Genomic DNA, 9,478 nt, shown 5'->3' with positions numbered 1-9,478 from the left:
TAAGGAAGTTGCCTGGTTATAATATGCATCACTAATCGCAATATTGCACAAGAAGCAGCTGGTTCTGAAGTTGGCGAGAGCAGCTTGGTGATCACCCTGAAATGACAGGGGCTGACCAGGCAACAGCTCACAGTCCCACAGAGTTTTTCAGATCACGTTGAATACAGTCGTATTTTCAAAGCCAGACATCAACTCGGTGAGCAGTTGTAAATGGAAGGTAAATGGACATGAGACAAAAATGCAAATGTCTTCTGCACGCTCCTTCACTACATGCACAGATGAGCTCGACTGTTGGCAGCGAGGGCAAAACAAATGGGCTGTCACTTCCATCTCAGCCACTGCCAGTGACAGGGAAATCTTCTGGTAATAGGGACAGTTTTCCAATGAGGAAAAAGCCCTTTTTTTTGACTGCCATTTCCCTTTTTGCTAAAACCTCTTCTCATCTTCTTAGCCAGCATGTACATCCCTGGCTCCTGTTCTTAAAAGGTGGACAATAGCCTCCTTACCGGTAGGAATTACCTCTGTTATGAAGAGGACAGGGATATGAAAAGCAGACTTGTCTGACAGGGCAAGCCCTTCCATCACAGCAAAACACTGCGGTGCATAACAGGCTGCAGCACTGTTTTGGTGCCCATTGTTCCTTTGCATAAAAGTCTTTGAACCAGAGTTAGTAATTATGGGAGCCGCACTGTGCACAGCTCCTCAGCTGCTGATATGTTTATCGGTGGAGCATCAATCTGACTTGCTTCCAGGAGGTTTAGATGGCATGGGGTCATGCTTGCATCAGCTAATAAACTCAGAGCTGAGTTGATCTCTTTCTTTTGTACCTGTGAAGCAGACAACATCAATAGAGTCTCCATCCCTGATTTAAATAGCTGTCTCAGTTCAGCAATGACAGCATGTAAGGCTTTAAAGCTTGAGGGCTGGAGAGGCATTGCAAAGGTGCCGGGGTATTTCCTGACAGTTTCAAGAGGTTGAAAACAGAGGGACTTTTAAACTAAATGAGCAAACAGATCTAGTTATGCTAGAATACATTTTGTCATGAAAACACAAAGGTTTGCTTTCCTCTCACCCTGTCTGAACTTTGACTGGGTATTGCTGGCAAACAAGTGACTTAGAAACAGTCACTGGCCACAGCAGGATCCTCTTTGACACCTACCCTTACCTGAGAGGAACAGGAATGCCTGGGCAACAGGGCAGTCCCTCTGATTTGTCCTAGGGTGAATCAGCAAGTCTCAGCTTCATTAGACAACCTAAGGATTTCTGAAATCTCTCTTATTTTGTGAGGTTTATTGCCAATCCTATGGAGCTAGAAAATCCAGCAGTCTAACCATCAGATACGTGAATTATTGCAGGAGAGGTTGAGACTGAGCCACTGGCTAGCCTCCTCATGAGATTCTCAGCTTCCTCATGCTAGGGGTAGAAGAGGAACTTTTTAAGCAAAAGAACAAATTGTGACCCAAATTAAATGGGTGCAGACTGGACAAAATTCAGGACAGGCCAGAAAGTAGAAGATGGTTTTTTGGTCACAGGGCCTGGAGGTTCTGGACAGTTTTTCAGCTGGAACAGTGTGAGAACAAATCCCTCCCCTCAAAGACTGAGCATGTCTTGTTTATGAAAACTACCAGATGACAAAGTTGTCTAAAATAGAAGGCAAGTAAGTGGACATGAGTCAGGAGGCCCTTTCCAGCCCTGCATTCAAAAGCAGTTTCAAAGGACTGCCATACCTTACAATTACAGTTGTGCTGGGGATGGCTCCCGAGCTTTGCTCAGCTCCACAACACTCATCTCTATGAGAAATTTGGACCATACTGTGTGCAACATGTATTACTTCACTCTAATTACATCACAGACAAGCATAGACTTGGTTAGGAACCAAACACGGTTTGTCTCATTGCTTTCAGTGGCTAGTTTTAAGAAGCACCCCTGCATCACCTCTTCCCTCCTAACAGAGTCCTTCATGGTGAGCCTGGGCTCCTGACCATTGCTTTTTCCCTGGGACAACTGGGCAGAGAACTGATTTCCTTACTGCCTGGGCTGGGACAAGCATTCTGCCCTCATCAGCTACCCACAGGTTTGGGCTCACAAGAATCAACCCAAAACACCAGAGATGGGAGCACAACACCTCAGCAGACAGCCCCAAACCCATGTCATGGAGGCAGCAGTCTGGTCACAATGAGGTGGGTAGTCAAGCTCTGAACACATCGAGGAGGAGCTGCTTCATCTTCTGCTCAAGGACATGAAAGGCGCCCTGGAGAGGACAGTTTGGTTCATCCTTGCTGCAGAGCACCATTAAGCTGGGTGAGAAGACAGCCAGGTTGTTTTTACCTGCACACAGTTGCTGGAGATCACCCACAGACAGGAGCTGGAGTGTGGGTCTCATGTAGGTGCACTGGGGTGAACATTTCCTTATGCAGAATTTTGCTGCAGGACACTCAGCTGAAGTTAGCTTCCTTGGAATCAGAGGCACTGGTTTTCACAGCCAAAGCACATTTTCAATCATTAGGGTTCCCATGGTGCTTTCTGCAAGGTTTGCAAGTGTCCCACCCAGGCTGCTATCGTAATGCTTTGCACAGTGCCAAAAGTCTCCTCAGTGATTCAAACTGGAAAAATTTATTACCACTTCCTTTCCTGACACCATTACACCTGGTGCAGAAAGTTTACAGGGTCCCAGGAACACACAGAGAGATACGGTGTTTCTGTGACTGAAGAAAGATGCTATCTCCTGCCTGATGATGTGATATTTGAATTGTGCCACATGGTCTGGTGGTTCCAGACATCTTGCAATGCATATCAGAAGTCTCTGGGGAAAAAAAAAAAAAAAAAAAAAAAAAAAAAGAAGGGAAGAAGGGTGTGCTGAGAGTCAAACAAAGGTAGAGTTTATGGGAAAGTGAAGGGGAGGGGGGCAAACAAGAGCAATAGGAAGTTAGACTTTGAACAAGCCCGGTCATGCCACAGGTACTGGTTCTACCTGCCTGCCACCCTGATCACAGCCCAGTCTGCCCAGTGACTGCAGCGGGAACTGGGGTGCGGAGCAGCACCGAGTGAGTGGGGTTTGTTTGCTGGTGGTGTTCCTGTGGAGGGGAAGGTGGCCAAGAGGCCTTGCGAGGAGAGCGTCAGTCGGCTGACAGCTCTTGCCAAAGGCCCATGCACAGGCACCAGAAGTGGCTCTGGAAAGGAAACACTTGTTCACATGTGCGGGGCTTGGGAAGCAACTAGTTGTGGGACAGTGACAGAAGAGGATTTTGCAGCTCACCTCGAGGTGCATCTGGTTGCTGAGAGGGGTGGCAGAGGGGGCCCTGGTGACAGGACCACATATATTCACAAGTCACTGCAGCTTAGCATCGTTCCTTCTTTACAGAAGAGAAACGACTCCCCCTATCCAGAACATCTGCCTCTCTCTTACCCTACAGAGTATAATGATCTGGCCAAGCTTGGTGAGAAGAGGCAGCACTAGATTAAAATAACAAACACCTGGAACCCTCCTCCATTTCGAAACAGAAGCAGTATACTCCAAAGCCAATTCCAAGCAGAGATTAACTGTTCTGGATTTCATTAGTTATGTATCAATTGGATTATCCCAGAAGGAAAAGTCATTAGGAGCTATGGAGTAGCAAGGGCATCAGCTGGGCAGAGTCAGGCAAGACAGTTATCCCCCAGGGAAGGACAAGCATCCTGTGGTCTCTGCTACCCTCATTTCCTGGTTACTTCTCCAGGTCTGGAGACAACAGCTGTGCATTTCTGCCTTGTTTCTGCTGAAGAGAGCAAGAAAAGGGATGCTCAAGTACCTGCAGGTCATCTGAGAGTTGCCATCAACTCAGCTACAAAAACCGTCTGGAGGAACTTTGCTGGAGTGCAGGGAGTGGAGCAGACACAGGGCTTGGTTCCCTCCAGCCTAGAAACCTGCCGAGCTCTTCAGAGCTACCAAAAAAAAAGCGCTACCACTACTTTTTTTTTTCACCCGGAGGGAAATGATGACCGAATGGCCTTTTGTACCTGCTTTACATGCAGTGCAATGACTGCATGGATGAAATATTGGAGCACATGGTTCCAGGGATGCAGACCCTGTGAGCTGGGGCCCAGGGCATCCCTTCCTGGCTCTGGGAGAAGCTTTTCTCCTGACCTACTGATGGTCACACACACAACCCTGCCAGGCAGTCCTCAGCCTGCTGTCTCAAGTGACTTATGCAAAATAAATGGTTACTTTTGTCCCAAACACAGGTTCTGCTTGAGCCTGCGCTCCTGGGCTGTCACAGTTTGCTCCTCTTTCTACTGAAATCCAAGCTCAAGGGAGAAGCTTCTGCAGTTTGATATCGGGGTTTTGCCATGGCCGTTTCCTCACAAGCTCCTCAGAACAGGCTGTCAGAAGGGTTTCCAGCCCACAGCCTGTTAATCGCACGCAATTAACATAAACCTGAACTAAGTGGGGAATAAATGAACGCTGGGAAAGCCCCCTTTTCTCAGCAGCTGGATGAGGCAATTTACAGAAAGCCTGGAGGCATGGGGAAGAAGGAGCCTTTCATGAGGTTGCCGGTCCTTGTGAAAGGGTGGATGAGGGCAGTTTGGGGCAGCACTTCTGGCCCCCTCAGCCCCAGTGCTGTGGGCCAAGGCAGGACAGCAGGTAAGCCACCTGCCCCAGACACCAGCCCCGCTGCAAACAGGGCAGGGGAGAGCTCTCTGAACCACAGGGAGGGCTGAGAGGAGAGGTGGTAATGTTGCTCCTGATCTGCTGACGATACACCGAGCAGGGATGTGACCTGCAGGACAGCAAACAGAAGCTGGATGCAGTTTTCTAGAGCCTTAGTCTGGTGTTGTAGAGATGGGGTGTACGGGGCTAACGGAGATGTCAGGGCTGATGGGTACTGTTTGACATTTCTGGGTTAGCTTCCCTCAGAGATGCTCTCCAAGACCTGCTCCTGTAGGATTTCTCCTGCCAGCGCTGATGCTCAGCTGATGCCCTGGGGAGTTGGTTCCAGGAGCTGCACTAGCAGAAGGCAAATCCCTGAAAAGCAAGTAGCTTTTTGCCGGGATGTTTCAGCGGAGGCGGGGGCAGTGCTAATATGAAGAAAGCAGCCAGAGCATGGGACTTCCCCTTCAGCAGGGCCTAGCTGTAGGATGGACTGAGTCGTAATGCTGAGCTGCTCCTTTGGGCTCAGTTGTCACCATCAGCTCTGCAGGCTGCTGCTCACCCAGGGGTCCTGCCCCGTCTTGTACCCGTGGCTGGAGGCTCCCACCAACATGGAGGAACAGCCCAGCAGATTGCTTACCCAGCAGAAAATTAAAATGTCCCTTCCAGCCTGTCCTGCCAAGCAGACTTGGCTGGCACTTGGTGATATGAGGACCAGCGCCCACGCGATAGAGCCCAGCTCACCTCCAGCACAAGGAGACAAACACGTTCAGCAGTCTGGGAGAAGCTGCAGTGGATTGTGAAACATCAACTGTGAGGTGCAGCATAGGAGATCGTAGATCAGTTCCTGGCATCCAGGGCCTTGAGGAGGAAGAGGAGCCTAGCGGTGAAAAAATACTGATGAAAACAAATAGCTATTTTCTTGGTACTTGGGCTTCCTTCTGGACCTCACCTGGTTGCCCCAGGGCTGGCCAACAGTGGAAGTTTCCCCAGAACACAAGCTTTTAGTATGCAAACGTGTTTGGTTACAGTGACTATTTCCAAGCAGAGACGCTTACTCATTTTCAGGATGGCCAGGTATTTGCATGGGTTTTACAGCCCTGTGTGCTTAAGACAGTAATGTGATGGGAATGCAACAGAAAAGGAAGAAGATAAAGCCTTTCTGGCTGAGAATGTGTGTGATAGGAAGAATGATACTGGGTACACACACTGTGCCAGCTCTTCCCTTTATTTACTGGGTTGTGCTCTGAACAGATCCTATCTTTGATCTGTCCCTTAGCAGCTGAACCGGGAGATAAGCAGAAGGAGGGTGGGAATTGCATGGCTGATCAGTGGAGGGGTGCTGGAAGGATCAGTTAGCAGAAGACATGGCAGGCGAGAGGCAATTCCTGGGCAAATCTGCTTTCCATTTAAAACAGATTATCCCAGGCTTTGGGGTAAAGGGGAAAAGACTTCCCCCTCTCCCAAAATATGAGGATGAGAGGCAAAGGAAGATTTGTTGGCAGGGTGTAATTCTACAGCATAAGCAGGGATAGTTTCTAAATATGAGAGAGAACCAGTTCAAACTGGTTTAACAGAAACTTTGTGCACCAAAAACCTCTAGCAAGGACATTAGAATAAGAGCGTTGCATCCTTGGCAGCAGCTCCCGTCTGCTCGGCTCTGGAGCCACGTGGTCCACGCAATGACCCCACAGCTCCCAAAGCATCTGCCTCTGTTGTAAAGACTCCTTGAGTGTGTCACAAACGCCCCTTCATCCTCTAATATACATTTGCAACCATCTCCAAGGTGGAGAAAATGGTTGTGTGGTGAGGCTTGGAAGACGAGGCTACCAGCTTCCAAATTTGATGACACTACAAAAGGACTGTTTTGGCTTGCTTTGGTTTTAATGAAGGCTCTACTGCCTGAAGTCCTCTGATTACGGAAAAAAATATCTGATTTCTTTCAAGACATAGTGTGAGTGTATTGGAGGAAAGAGTAGAAGTCAGAAAAAAAATCTGGGAAACTGATTCAAATAGATAAAACCACAAGAGGGAGAAGTGTTGTGGTTTTTTTAATGCCTCGTTGTCAAATTTTTGCTTCTGGACTGGTGACTGCAGGAACTGGGGCTGGCTCTGTATAACCCATACAAAACCAAGGGGAAGCAGACCCAGGGCACAGAGGACCCCCAAGAAGCTTGGGAGACCTGAAGTCAATTCTTCTGAAGGTTGTACCAGCTCTCCCTTGCCTTGCAGGTGGCTATGCAGCTTCAAGGCCAGGGAGAGTATGGTAATATGGACCATAACATTACCATAGACAGAGGGGAAGGGAACAGGACCTCACATCTTATGGAGCTCATAGAGGCCCAGAGCATCTCACATCTTAGTACCCAGCTCCAGCACTGCACAACGTCCCCGCTGGTTCGACAGTACAGTGTCGGAGGCAACATTGGGTGGGATTTTAAGATATTGCTGCCCCCTCTTGTGGACATCTCAAAGGAGCTGGCAAACCAGAGTGGGCAGCTGCTGTGGCTGAACGATAACCCCATAATGAGTAAAAAATGCAGCAGTGCAACCCACAGCTGGTGGTGGAGTTGCAGGCAGGAGGCAGGCAACAGAGCTCAGGTCCTCCCTGGGGGTGCAGCGGGAGGAGGGATGCCTACGTGAGAGGGACACTATCGTTGAATTTAAAGAAGAGTTTCTAGCTGGGGGTGTCCCGGCAGTTCAAATTCCTGGGCCAATGCTTCACTTGGAGACCAGTCACAAATACTTTCTAACAATCCTGAAGCAGCCGGCATGTGAGTCAGGTGTGTCAGGGCAGAGAACAAAGACACAGACACTTTGTCTGCACTGAGACTTGTGGAAAATTTCCCCTCTTCTTGCCGGAGCGGCCGGCTGGCTCCAGCAGGGCGCCTGGCCTCTGCAGCTCCTGTCAAATGCTCGCTGTCATTTTGTATATCCTCTCATGTAGGCTGGCTCTGGGCAACTTAGCGAAGACGGTAATTGAATGTTGGGTCTGGCCTCTGCAAAATCTCCTAGAGCTGTTACAGGAACCAATGGTGAGTTTCAAAGCTCCTGACACAGCAGGAGATGAGGACATCTTGGAGAGGCAACCATTGACTAAGGGCCACAGAAACTGTCATGCCTCAGGTGGCACCTTGCCCAGGAAACACTCATTTCCCTGTGACACTGGTCAGCCAAGCTGCCTTGCAGAAAGGCTCCTCCATGCCCATTTACGTGTTGCAGACGAGATTGGATATGCTATCATTTCGACAGCTGACTGTATTTCTCTGTGACTACAAGCTATCACAGTAACATGCAATTCTGTGCTGATGACCAAGGGAGAGTATTTCCAATTTCTGTTCTCTTTAGGGAGAAGAGTATCTGGAAAGTTTTCACAGGCTTTTTCCCACATGGGTACTACTTAGGTGAGCAAAGTTTGTCTACCACATTCTGGTTGAGCCATGGCACTTCAAATCTGCATCTGCTCCATTTAGGAGCTCAAAGTTCCTACTTCAGTGGAAGCAATGTCTGGTCATTCCTAATGCTTGCAGTAAGCCTGGGGGGGTGCGTAATGGCATTCAAGATTCCTCTTTGCGTTATGCAGAGCTTGCAGACAACCCCATTCCTCCTTCCCCCCAGCTTTAGAGCCTTCTTTTTAACCTGAATGATCTGTTTGACCTTAAAGACAAAATAATTTCTTCCTTAAGCAATAAATTAGGCTGGAGAGCTAAAGTAACTTATCAGAAAGTATCACATCACGGTGGCTTTTGTGCAGGGGACAATATTCTGGCCTGCCACTGTGGAGCTATCCCTTGTCGTGGCAGGGCGGCTGCTGTGTTTATTTGCAGAGCCATTGTGCCACGGGGAGGCCGGAGACACCCAATATTTAACTGTGAGCTAATGCTTCCTGCATCCAGCCCGGCAGTCACACAAAGCCTGAGAGGTCCCCTAAAGGCTGCTGGGATTAACTCAGCCAAAAGCTCGGGCAAGCTCTCTGGCCTGACAGTCTGAGCAAGGTGGGTCAAAAGCTTTGCTGGTCAGGAAGGGATAAGAGGCTTGATGGTCTTCCTTCTGCAGGGGTGGAGGCCACCACCAAATCAGACCGGGCACTTGTGAACAGGCAGCAGGTTTCCCTCGGTGGAGCAGCACAGTGGGCAGCAGCTCCTGGGGCCTGGCAGGAGTCTGGCTCTGTAAACCATACAAATAACCCCCCTCAAAAACACTGACCTAGGTGGGGAGGACATTGCCAGCAGCCACTGCAAGGACAGGAGGCAAACCTCAGACCCCCGAGAGCCTTCTGTACCCCAGAGTGGCTGTGCTGGGCCAATGGGCTCAGGTGGGATGCGCTGGGGAGCTCAGGAGGAGCCACTCTGCCCAAAAATTACCGACACTTCACGTAACTGCCACAGCTGGGGGAATAGCAAGGATTTGCTCACTGTCAGGCACAGCCAGCGAAACAAGACAGCTCAGTTTTCACCAAAAAAAATGTGTTTCATAATCAGCTGACAGTGACGCAGTCTTCAGTTCTGGTTTTTGGGAGAGGGGGATTTTCGTTTTGCAGAAAGTTCCAAAATCTGGGCTCCTGTTCCCTTCTGAAAAACAAATGCATTTTAAAGAGCTGGGATTTCCTGGAAAGTGGATTCTGGGGGGGGACGACACCTGCCTCCTCTGCAGGGCAGCACAGGGGCACGAAGGAGGGTGGGATGCCCTGGGGGGGTCCAGGGCCTTTCCTCGGCCACCCCACTGGGGATCTGCTGGCGCAGGCCGAGTGACCCCACACGGTACAACCTGGGGAATGCAGCCGCCTGGCGTGTGCGGTTACAGGTGTGGGCGTGCGGCACAGCACTGGCCTGACTCTGGTGCCAGCTGCGT

The sequence above is a fragment of the Athene noctua genome, chromosome 6 (assembly GCF_965140245.1).
Source record: "Athene noctua chromosome 6, bAthNoc1.hap1.1, whole genome shotgun sequence".
NCBI lineage: Eukaryota > Metazoa > Chordata > Aves > Strigiformes > Strigidae > Athene > Athene noctua.
Note: the sequence above shows the minus strand (reverse complement) of the source record.